Source organism: Dermatophagoides farinae, chromosome 1 (assembly GCF_024713945.1).
Source record: "Dermatophagoides farinae isolate YC_2012a chromosome 1, ASM2471394v1, whole genome shotgun sequence".
Taxonomy (NCBI): domain Eukaryota; kingdom Metazoa; phylum Arthropoda; class Arachnida; order Sarcoptiformes; family Pyroglyphidae; genus Dermatophagoides; species Dermatophagoides farinae.
The window spans coordinates 8,853,447-8,866,288 of NC_134677.1; positions in this window are offsets into that span (position 1 = coordinate 8,853,447).

A 12,842-nucleotide genomic window follows, 5' to 3' on the forward strand; every position below is an offset into this window, starting at 1 on the left:
AATCCATAGAGCATAGAACAACAACAACAAAAATCCACCACATATGTTTCATTTCAATCATATATAAAACGTATCGTCATTTTTTTTACTTTCTGGTTACGATTACGATTGACGAACTACTGGTACTACTCTCTCTAAAAAGCTAAAAATAGTCGAATAAACTATAAAGATTTTTGCATGTTATTGATGATCGGTCTTCGAAACGATGACGAAGACGACGACAAGAATTCGTTGAGATTCTTCAATTTTCTCACTATGTATATACATGTTTATGTGGCTTTATCGTTGCATGTATAAACTTTTGGTGTTAATTTTGGCACACGAAATGTGTCAGCATTGATGATGATGATGATTATTTCGGATTTATTATGTATGGCTGACGCTAAGGCCACATTGAATTTGAATTCTCTTTGAGAATTTGTTTGAAAATGTAATATTTGTGTTTGAAATGAATGACTGTCTATCGTTTTTTTTTTCTTTTTTCTTCATTTCTTCACTTCTATCCAATGGGTAATTTTGATGTTATTTTTGAACTCGTACCATCAAAAGATCGTGATTCGATCCTGTTAATGGATTAACTCCATTTGGACCTTGTCATCGTCGTCGTCGTCGTTGTTGTTGTTGTTGTTGTTGATGTTGATGTAACCATTTCTGTTTCCACAACACACACACACAAACAAAAATATTCATCCTGAAACTTATCCAATGATGCGTATTATTGGCCACGATAATGATGATGAGGGAGAATTTCACTGTTTCCATAGTAAGAACGGGTTCAATATCAATCCACCTCATCCATTCCATACTGATGTACTTCTGTTTTGAGCAAAAAAAAAAAAAAAATACAACGACAACGATTTGATTTTCAAATGTTTTCATCAACCAATGGTGTAGTGTTTGTTGATTTAAATTGAAAAATCATGTCGTACACTTTTTTTCTTCTTTTCGCATACGGAGAAACATAAAACATGAATGAATCGAACAAATGTATTCATTGTGTATGCTTTAACCCATTACATTATCTTCATTCTTTTTTCTTTTTTTTGGATTCTTTTGAATTTCGAATCTCTAATTTTGTATATAATAATGCATCAAAGAATCACTCTGGATCAAAGTACAATAAGATCATCATCATCATCATCAACATCATTCAGAAATAAGAAATTTCCAAGAAAAAAAATAGATTAAAAATGGATATCAAAGATGATGATGATGATGATCATAATCATCATTAAGTCAAAGTCATTATCTTTGGAAAAAATCAATGCAATCAGTTTAGGTGTAGTAATGTATTTTTTTCTGTTCAGGTATCGATTACTTGGATTAATTTTGAAAGGTTTTTTTTTCTTCTTCGCATTGATTCTTTGATATTTAGAATTTATCGATTATCGAACTTTTATCATCATCATCATCATCATCATCGTCATTTTGGTTATTGCGAAAGAAAGAAGGCGCAACGTTTTTTTTTTTTGCTTCCTACATCACAAAATAAAATGACCATTTCATTGTCTAAGTAAAACTTGAGTAAAAAAAAAATTATGATTAAAAAAACCTAAGCTGGAAATGGCCTTTGGCCAGTTAGTTAGGATATCATTGTATTATTGAAACGATCATCATCATCATCATCATTTTAGACCAAATATAGTCAATAAATAATTGGGATCAAAAAAAAGATAGACAACCTATCGATTATAATCATATGATAACAACAACAACAATGAATATGTAACCATAATTACCGTTGAGTCCCAATATTTTTAATACATCTGATTTTTTTTCCTACAAAATCTTCGTATATGTGACAAAATATAAGAGTAATGATAATAATGTTGTTCAATGAATGAATGAGATATGTTTAATACACAAATGGATAATTGATGTCATTAGTGTGTATGTATGTATTAATATCAACGGTAGCATCAACAGAATGAATGAACTTAATGTTAAATCCTTACGGAATTTCTCATCTTATCCATCTATATATCTATATATTCTATATTGAAAATCATTTTCATTGACAATTACAATGACAATGACCTATCGAATGAATTGAAAGGAACAAAATCTATACATTAGTGATTACTTTGTTTTGTGATAATATCGATATTTGTCTGTGTTTCTTTTGCTTACTTTGTAAAACCATCGTCCACATCGTTAAATGATGATTCTAGATTCATTATATTCGTCCACACACATTCAAGTTCAAGCTCTCAAACTTTTATTTTTATTTTTTTTTCATCACAAAGCTAATTTGTGACTAATTTAGAACTAATTTAAAGGCTATAATAAGCAATATATACGGAATATAGGCAATGCAATAATTTACGAGCCTACTGTCAAAATCAACCTCGATCCTGATCTCTTTCTCTCTCTCTCTCTCTTTCTTTCAATGTCACCAACCATCCAACCAACGGCAATAATAATGACGACAGAAAAAAAATATCCTCAAAGTAATAATGCTTGTCACCAAGGCAAATAATAAGTGGAAAAAAAACATCCAACCAAACTGCGACCTAGCGACAACGACCATCATCAACCATCATCATCATCATCATTCCCTGGGATATACGAAAAGGAAAAAAAAGTGTCTTTAATTTGGACTAATTTTTTTTCTATTTTCTCTACTTTTTTTTTTACTTAGCTATTGTTCTTGACGTTGCCATTGCCATTATTATTATTATTACCATCATCATCATCATCATCATCATCATTGTTTGATGGTGGGTAGAGAGGAAGAGAGAGAGAGTATTAGTATCCAATTGAGAATTGGTATCTTTTTTTTCTCGCCAATTGTATTCTAGAATTTTTGGAGAGAGAGAAAGAGAAAAAAACCAAGTGTCATTTTATTGTTGTGTAATTATCGTTATAAGCCACACACACACACACACACACACACAAATACTTTGAAGTTCTGTTCATTTAATTGTCATTTTTTTTCTTGCCTAGAATCTTTTTTTGGTGCTACCGTGCTCGTTATTTGTTTTTTTTTATTTCGTTTCATTCTCGATATTAGAAATTCATTGGTCATTGTATTTTACTTCACACACACACACAGAGAGAATGTGTTTATTGTCTTTTGCAGATATTAACACCCATTCTAACAATGAAATGAGATGAATGAAGTAACAAAAAAAAGCATAGTTCACCCAATTACGATGGCTATTTTTTTTTCTCTCTCTCTCTCCATACTGTGGAATGTGTGATGATGATGATGATGATGAAAAATCACTACACACAATTGTACCATTCATTGTTGTTGTTCTTGAATGAATTCGCCATGAATATAATGATTGAAAATGAGCCGGATGTTGCTGTTGTTGTTGTTGTTATGTGTTTCTGTGTGTGTGTGTGTTCCATGTCATTTCAAAGTTTTTTCTTTCAAACAAGTAAAGAAACAGAAAGAGAGAAAAAAAACTTTAAACATCAAAAAAAAAACATCATATCGAAATCATATATAAATGCGCACATGTTTTGTTTCGAATCAAAAAAAAAACGAAAAACAAAAAAAACAAAACAAAGTTTATCATTCAAAACAGATGTCGATCCTCTTATGAATTCCTGAAGCAGCAGCAGCAGCAACAACAACAAAGTGTCCATTTCCAATATAACACATGGATTCGATATTGTTTTTGTTGTTGTTATTGTATATGCGAAAGTTTCTTTTCTTTCTCATTCCAGAAACTGACACTTTTTCATTTCATTATTCATATAAAAATCCTATGTGTGTGTGTTTGATGCACACATAGTCAAGTAATGAAAATAAAAATGAGTCAAACCAAAGTTTCACAAATTTTTCACATATTCATTTTCGAAATGGGGCGATTAGTGGATGTTGATGATGTTGACGATGATGATAATAATGACCATTACATAGTAATCAATAGGAAGAAGAAGAAGAAATTCCTAATTGGAATTTTTTTTTCTTCTTCTTCACCATGTCTGTGTGTGTATCTGTAAATTTTTTGTTTTTTTTTTTTTTTTTTGGAACAGACCCATCTACTACTACTAGTGCTTGCTATTTTTATTAGTGAATCAAACATTCATTTTCTCATTAACGAACATACACACAGAAACACACATTGGTTATATATTAGTTTTTGCTATCGATTTGAATAGATGGATGGATCCAAATAGCCCTTAGAGAACTACAACGACAACGACAACAGCAGCAGCAACGACAACAGTAACAAAACACGCGTCAATGTCCACGTTTCATTAATAATATCGCCTTTTTTTTGCTCTATCGTCCAAAATTATTATTCACATCATTTGATTGTCCTATTCATTCTCTGTCTCTTTTTTTTCATCTATTTGTCCTTCGTCATCATCATCATTCTAATATATGGTCCATATCTATACAATTTCTGTGTTTGTGTGTGAGAGAGAGGGAGAGAATGAACAAACAAACAAACAAAATAGAAAAAGAATGATGGAAAATTACAATTTTCATTTTCAATCACCAATGGAATATATACAGATAAGAACAGGCCTTGTATATGAAAACGAACCGACAACAACATTGTTGTTCTTTGTTGGTTGGTAACATTTCCATTCAAACCATAGAGAGAATGATGATGTGAAACGTGTCAAAGCAAGTCTAATCAATTCGATTTACATCTTCACTATCACATTCACACACACACACACACACAAACAAACATTCGCACAAACATATCGAGATAGTTGAAAATAACTAAACTGAAAGAACCAAAAAGAAAAAAAATAACGTTATGTTATTTTTTCCAATTAAAAAAATTTTTTTTTTTCGAACCAAGCTAATCACATTGAATGAATGAGAAAATTTTTCATTTCCAGCATTCCATCAACATTGATTTACAGGATGAAAAATTTTAATGAAATGAAATGAAAAAAAAAATTTGAACCCGTTCATTTTTTGTTTTTGTTTTTGTTTGTTTGTTAGTTGATTGTAACGAAAATGCCTGCATCATCATATTTTTGTTATGCAATACATTCACATATTATCCGGTATAAAAATCAATTAGAACAAAATAAAAAAAAATAGGAACCATGCAGATAATGCATTTTTATTCAATTCATTCATTTGGATTACCAAAAAAAAAAAAAAAAAACTGAGTGCAAGAGACAGAGAATCTGATTTGTTTCAAAAATTCTGTTTCTTTTCGTTGTGTTTATATCCATAGTTTACGATGAAACGAATGATGATGTCGATTGTGAGCATAAACATTGACATTGATCGATAAGGGTGAGATCTTGTCGCATGTTTTCAGTTCTTGTTGTCGATGTTGTTGTTGTTGTTTGTTGTTGTATAAGCTCAAGCTAAAAAGCTGATTGACCGAAACAATCAATGTATGATAATGGCGGCTATATTCCTTATCTGTTGTTTATTTGTTCCAAAGTTGAAACAAAATTGAAACAACGACGACGACAACTACATCGTATGACATTATTGTTTGAAACAACAACAGCTAAAAACAATAATTGATCTGCATTTTTTTTCATTGTTCGGATGGTTTGCTTTTATCAAAAAAAAAATAAATATTCCATTTTCTCAATTTCCATCATCAATGGAACATTGTTTCAATTGTTTAGGATCCAAAAAAAAAAAATTCAGAATAAGTGAATAAATAAGATTGGATCATTCACTGGAAACAGCGAACATTTTGTGTGTGTGTGTGTGTTTGATGGATTCTCATCTCATCTCTATATTTTTGTCATCAACAAACGATGATGATCATTTTTTTTTCTATTGAATAAAGAAAAAAAAACTTTGAATCTACATAAACAAGTTACTGTTTGTACGAAACATCTTATTCAAATAGCCAATGATGATGATGATGATGATCAAATAATAATGGCCATTATGGATGGTAGAAAAAAAAATTCAACAACAACAACAAAGTCTTTGACTTGAAAATATAGTTTACAATTTGATTGATTACCATTCAATTTTATGTTTATAGTAAATAAGTGTGTGTGTGTGTGTGTTTCAAGCATTTTACAACTACTACTACTACTACTAATACTAGTACCATATTATCTTATGGTGATGTATTTGTATCATTATCATCATCATCATCATCATAATAATAATAAACACAGTAGTATAATAATAACGTTTCCTTGTTGTTGGATTCATCATCATCATCATCATCATCATCATCCATGCAATAACCAAAACAACCTTATGTCAATGTTTCGTTTCATTTCATTTCATTTCATTTCATTTGGTTGTTGTTGTTGTTGTTATATATCGTCAATTTGCATTGCGATACATCATTTCTTATTTGCAAATAATGATGAAGAAAAAAAAACCGAATATAATAATAAAAACATTTGCTTGAGAGAATGAAAATCTCTTGTCAAATGTTTTTTTTTTGTCATTGTCGTTGTTGGTTGGGTATCATTCACAATAATATCCGGGATAATATGATCATCATCATCATCATCATGTATATTTTTCTCGTTTGTTGAAACTTGAATTCAATGAGAAAAAAAAATAATGTTTTATGTCTGTGTGAAGCAATGGACCGTTGTTTTGGGTTTTGTTGGTCATATCGAATTGCATATTTGTGTGAGTGTGTGTTTCATTCATTTCATCATCATTTTCGACAATAAAGAAAGAATGAAAGAAATGGTCAACTTTTTTTTGTTGTTTTTGTTGTTGGTGATGTCCTTTCTATTTTTCTTTTTTTCTTTTTCCAATCTCATTGTCTTGATTGATTGTATGTATGTATGTTATCTGTTTGTGTGTGTGTGTGTGTGTTCTATTCATTTTCTATGGCTGCATATATCATTCAATTGAATGATATATTCTTCTTTCTTGTCTTTCTACATTATGCATTCCATAGATGGATAGATAGATAGATAGATAGATGGATTTTTCTTGCTTCATTATGCTACAATGGCTATCTAGAGAAAAAAAAACTAGTTGAAAAACAAAGAATAAATGAATATATAGCCAGGCACATCCAACCACAAACCACACTATCCACACAAGACAATGATCTTTTTCTTTGTTTTTTTTTCTTTTGTTTTCTTTTTTTTTTTAAAAAAAAAGGATCTACTGTTGTTCATTACGGAATCAAATGATGATGATGATGATGATGATCTATCTATTCATTCATCCGTCCATCCAATTGAACATTCGTGCCATCCATCAATCAATAGATATATATAAAAAAAGAAGAATAAAATGAAAAGTATCTTTTCATCTATTGAAAAAAAAATCTATTTGGAATGCATTTCATGTGTGTGTGTGTCCATTTTCATCTTTTTTTTTATTTTCTGGTTCGTTATTCAAAGATTAAATTCCCATTTCTTTTACTTTGGACGATTGTTTTGATTTCTATTCAATTCAATTTCGATTCTATTGTTAAGATCATTGTCGATTGTTTTGTGAACAAAACAGAAGAAAAATTTTTCAATCGCAAATTTGAATTTCTTATTCAAATCGAAATATAATCGATAAATTTTTTCTTCTCTTTTAGTCGTGATGATGATGATGATCATCATCATCATCATGATCACAGAGAAGATGATATCTCAGTGAATTAAGAAATTATCATGCATATTATTATGTGTGAAGTGATGTGCACAAACAAATAAACAATGATTTTTTTTCATGCTCTTTTCCAATCAAAAAATCAAAATCAAATCAAATACACAATGGCCACACGATATGATATGATATGTATGGCTGGTATATCTGTAATATAGAAATTCCTTGTGTTATGATTTTTTTTTTCTAACAAACATCAAATGAATTTGATTCAAACGTGATTCGAATCATCTAATTATTTTGGCTTTTTTCTCGTACAATGATGATGATGATGATGATAATTGATAGAATAAAATGGCAAATATACGAGTGTGAATATACCACACACACACACAGTAGCCATTGGTTATCATTGCTAGTTGATTGTTCTTCATCGCCATCATCAAGATTCATTTTATTTTGTGTCTTTCGTTTGAATTACTTTTTTTTATAACTATAGTCAATCTAATAGCAATCAAGCGACCAACCAACCAACCAACCGATTGTTCAATCTTCTTATCATCATTTCATCTTGATGATGGAAAAGACTTGAATTGAATGAAAAAGGTTACTGTTTTTTTTCTGAATTGTTCTCCTGGAAGAAGTTGAAGTTCCATTCTTTTCAACCTGTATGTGTACAACATCACGATATTTGTTAGTAATGGATGGATTGGATTTATTTTTATCTTTTGCTACTGGGTGAAAAAAAAAATAAAAATATCAAGCTGTACAGTAGCCCATAATGATGGAGATTCACTTTCTTTCTTTTCTTTTTTTTCCTTGTTGTTCTTTCGAATTAATCGATATTCTAGTCAATTTTTTGATGGTCATGGATTGTTTGATCTATGATCATCATCATCATCATGGTCAAAGAGATTGAATTAGATTCTAGTAAAACAAATGGTTGACACACACACACACACAATCCAGACTCAGTTGGACATCATTATCTTCATTTTTTTTTCAAAAGACGACGACATTGACAAATGATATATACGTAACCAATCGATCAATAATCATAGTAAGTTATCTATGTGAATATTGATCGATGATGATAGAAAGATTTTTTTTTCATTCATTCATTATCATCATCATCGTGATAATGATAACCGAATCATAATATTTCAATTAATTGTAGAAAAAAATAAAAATTTAATTGTCGATAATCGTGGAATCATCATCATTTTCATTTTATTGTACAAAAGTGTCCATTTTTTTCAATGTAGAAAATAAAAATAAACCTTGTTGATTTGATTGACTACTGCTAACTAGCTATATCTCTTTCTTCAAACATATCATCAACCAATTCAGGTATATAAATCATCATCATGATTATGATGATGATGATGTGATTATATTCCATCGAAATTTGACTATTTTTTTTCAATTGATGCAATTGTTATTGTTATTTGGGGGCATATATCGAACACAACATTAATCACTTTCAATCATTGTTTTCGTTTGTCGATTTATTTATCATCATCATCATCATCATGATCATCATATATAAACAACACCATCATCAGATGATGATGTTGGGTATGAAAAATGAAGAAAATAACATTAAAATTTGATCACTTGAAATTTTGATTGATTAGTCTTGTGTGTCGGTGATTTTTGTTTCTTCCTCCTATTTTTATGCCACGAGAATAAAATAAAGTAGTCTGTTTGTGTGTGTGTTTGGACATTTATATATGAAAATAAGACATTTGTAAGAATCGATTGTTGTTGATGATGATGTACATTTCTCAATTTTCAATTTCTTTATTTTTTTTTTTTGTTGTTGTTGTTGTGATATTTATTATTATGCAACATGCACAAAAAAAAACATACAACGATGAATGTGTAAATCAAATTGTAATTTGATGATGGATTATAATGATGACGATGATGATCGACTGGTTGTCGGTTATTCAACGATGGTAATAGTAGTAGTAGTAGTAGTTTTTTTTATCAACACCATCATCATCATGATTATGATGACGATGATCAACTTATGATACGACAACGATGAATATGATGATGATGATGATGATGAAAACGACGACGTGACATACACAACTATATACCTAAATCTAAACAACAACAACAACAACTAGTGATCATCAAAAGGCAATCAATCGACGTGTAGCACATTTTTGAAAATCATCTTTACCATCTTGATATAATCGATGAAAATGTTGTATGTTGTAGTAGTAAATAAAAAAATGATGATCCGATGATGATGATGATGATCGAGACATCAAAAAAAAAATTCGGATATATTTTGCACACATTCACACACACAAAGTGATCAGACATTATCATCTCTTTATTAACATCTTATTCATTTTCACTTTATGTGGATATATTAGTAGCTCCTACTACTACTATCATATACAACCACCTGATTATAATACCATGCGAATGACCGCGCGGTCAATAATATTATTTTGGAAATTGAGAAAAATTTGAAAATATGAAACAAAAAAAAAAAAAAAAAATAAATAAATAAAACACACACACACAGAAGTTGAATTTATTTTTTTTTTTGCATTATAATCATCAAATTATAGCTTTGCTTTATTGTCTTGTCAACCTAATTTTTTCCACATATATGTGAATGGTCAACTTTTTAGACATCAATGTCATTCATTGCTAAATAAATGTTTTTTTTTGTTGTTGTTGTTATTGTAACAAGTCAATTTTATTCATTCAAATGTTAATGTTGTTCTTGTTGCTGTTGATGACGATGAACATATAATTTTTTTTCTTCTTTTGTTCGACTATTTTCAATTCATACCACTGGTATTTTTTTTTCTATTTTTACCTTGATGATGATCCAGATGATAAACATTCATGTTTTGTTTTATTTCGATTCTTTTGAATACACATACATTAATTTATTATATTAACATGTTTATATAATCGGATTCATTTGAAAAAAAAAGATTTTGTTGTGTAAAAAAAAATCAAATATTTATCAGCAACAATCCAGACATTATTTTTGTATCTCAAATAACAATACAAAAGTATTTAGTGACTCGAAAAAAAAGATTCTCATTGAAATGTCCTGAAAATTGGATTCAAAAAAAAAAAAAAAATAATAATAATCTTCTATAAATGTCTTGAAAAACATTAGAATTGAGTGATAAAGAATAATAATCACAAACAACACGCAACACACACTCAAAAAAAACAATTGGTTGGTTAACTTGTGAATAATAAATGAAAATTCAAATTCAAATATACAATCGATCGACACACGACATCATCATCAAAATATCATCATCATCATCATAACTGTAAGTCACGTTTTATCATTTTGCCATTTACGTAATCGACACATATGTGATTCTTAATAACAAACAGCACCGATACGGATATTGTTTGTTTGTCCAAATCATTTGGACCATTCGATTATCATCATTATCATCTTTGAAAAATTTGCCTTGAATTTTCTATAAGTTTTGTCGTGTTTTTTTTTGTTGGTAGGCGTTTTTTTCTATGATTGTTTCCTAGTTTTATAGAGGTATGATCATAATCATAACAAAGCAGCATCAATAAAAAATGGAGGCGTTTATTACACAGAAACAAAGCAAATAAACATTTTCCTGTAGTACCAGAAACAAAACCATGTGCACAACACAACAAACGTCATTATAAAAACTGAGAGAAAACGAATAACGAGCGAATAATGATAATGATAATAATAATAACAACCCTACAACCAGAGAAAATGAAAAACAAACGAAACGAATATATAAAAAGAGAGAGAAAAAAAAAGATCGTTATGCAAATGATGATCGTCGTCATCATTAAAACATATCGTGCTTGCCATTTTTTTTTCTACCATTTCTTTTTTTTGCCATATTCATATATTCTCAGCATACACTGTGTGTATTTGTATGATGATGATGACTTGTCCTTTTTCATTCATTCACTCATTCCATACATATTCACAGTTCACGTTTCAGGTATATATTCAGGTCTACCTGGCTATAAGGTATACAAGAAAAAAAAATCGTAATTTTACAAATGGTACACCAAAATGAATAAAAGAAAGAAGTAGAAGAAGAAAAAAAATTTGTATTACACAAATATAGAAAATTTATGCAAATGACTATATGATGATCATCGTACCACGGCTTTTTTTTGCATATAATATTCTGTCGTTTTGTTTGATAGCTAACCGAATAATATTCAAAAAATTCTGTATGATCAAATCATTTTTCTGTGTTCTATTTTGGTTGCTTGGTTGTTGTTGCTATTGTTGGTGGTTGGTTGTTATGGTGAAATCAAAGAAATAGAAAAAAAATCGAATATATAATGACCAAAAATGAAAAACAATTTACAATTTGCAATCATTTTTTTCTTTCTCTCTCTGATTCGGTTATTATATTTGTTAGATATGATCATCATATCAAATACCACTGATGTATTTGATGTGTATACACTGTGCACACACACATAATCATCATCGACATCATGAAGATAATCTTTGAATTTTTTTTTTCTTTTTTGAATAACAAACAGAATTTGATTGTTGAAGATGAAGCATAAATTTTTTTTCCTTTCTTTTGAATTCACAGAAACCACATATGTTGGATCAAATTTTTTTTTTTTCGTTTTGGAAAATTTGAAGCTATAAATTTCCCCTCCTGAGATCATCTATCTACACACACACACACACACAAAATTTTTGTTTCGAGCAAACAAGCAGAAAACAAAAATTAAAGTTTTGGTTACCTTTTTTTTAAAAAAAGAAAAGAATTGAGTATGTAGATAGGTAGTGAGGAAAATGAAAAAAAAATTCATGAAACATTCACATCAGACATACACACACGGTGTGTTCATCATCATCATCATCATCATCATCATCATGTGTCAATCTATTTGACAAGCGGTACTAAAATGCTAATCATAATTTGCCGCCTTTTGTCTTGTGTGTGTGTGTGTGTGTGTGTGTGTGTGTGTGGAATTGACGAATTCTCTTCTCTTTTCCCATTATTCGTCTGTCCATTTTTTTTTATTCGTCAAATTATAATCAAAAACTAAAGAAAAATGTTTCCAAGTAGAAGAAAAGAAAAATTCAAAATTTAATTCTAGCAAAAAAAAATCAAAATGAACATAATCGTCGTTGTTTTTCTTTTTTTTTTTGACCAGACAATGACCTGGACAGATGATGATTATGTTGATGATGATTCTGTATTCAATTTTGTTTTCTCTAAACATGAAAAAAAATTAAAAATGATGAGCTAATAATAATGTTGCCTTGCTGTTGCTTTGCTCTACAAAAATTGACCATGTTATTGTTTTCTGATAAATGTTTTAAAAGTGAAAC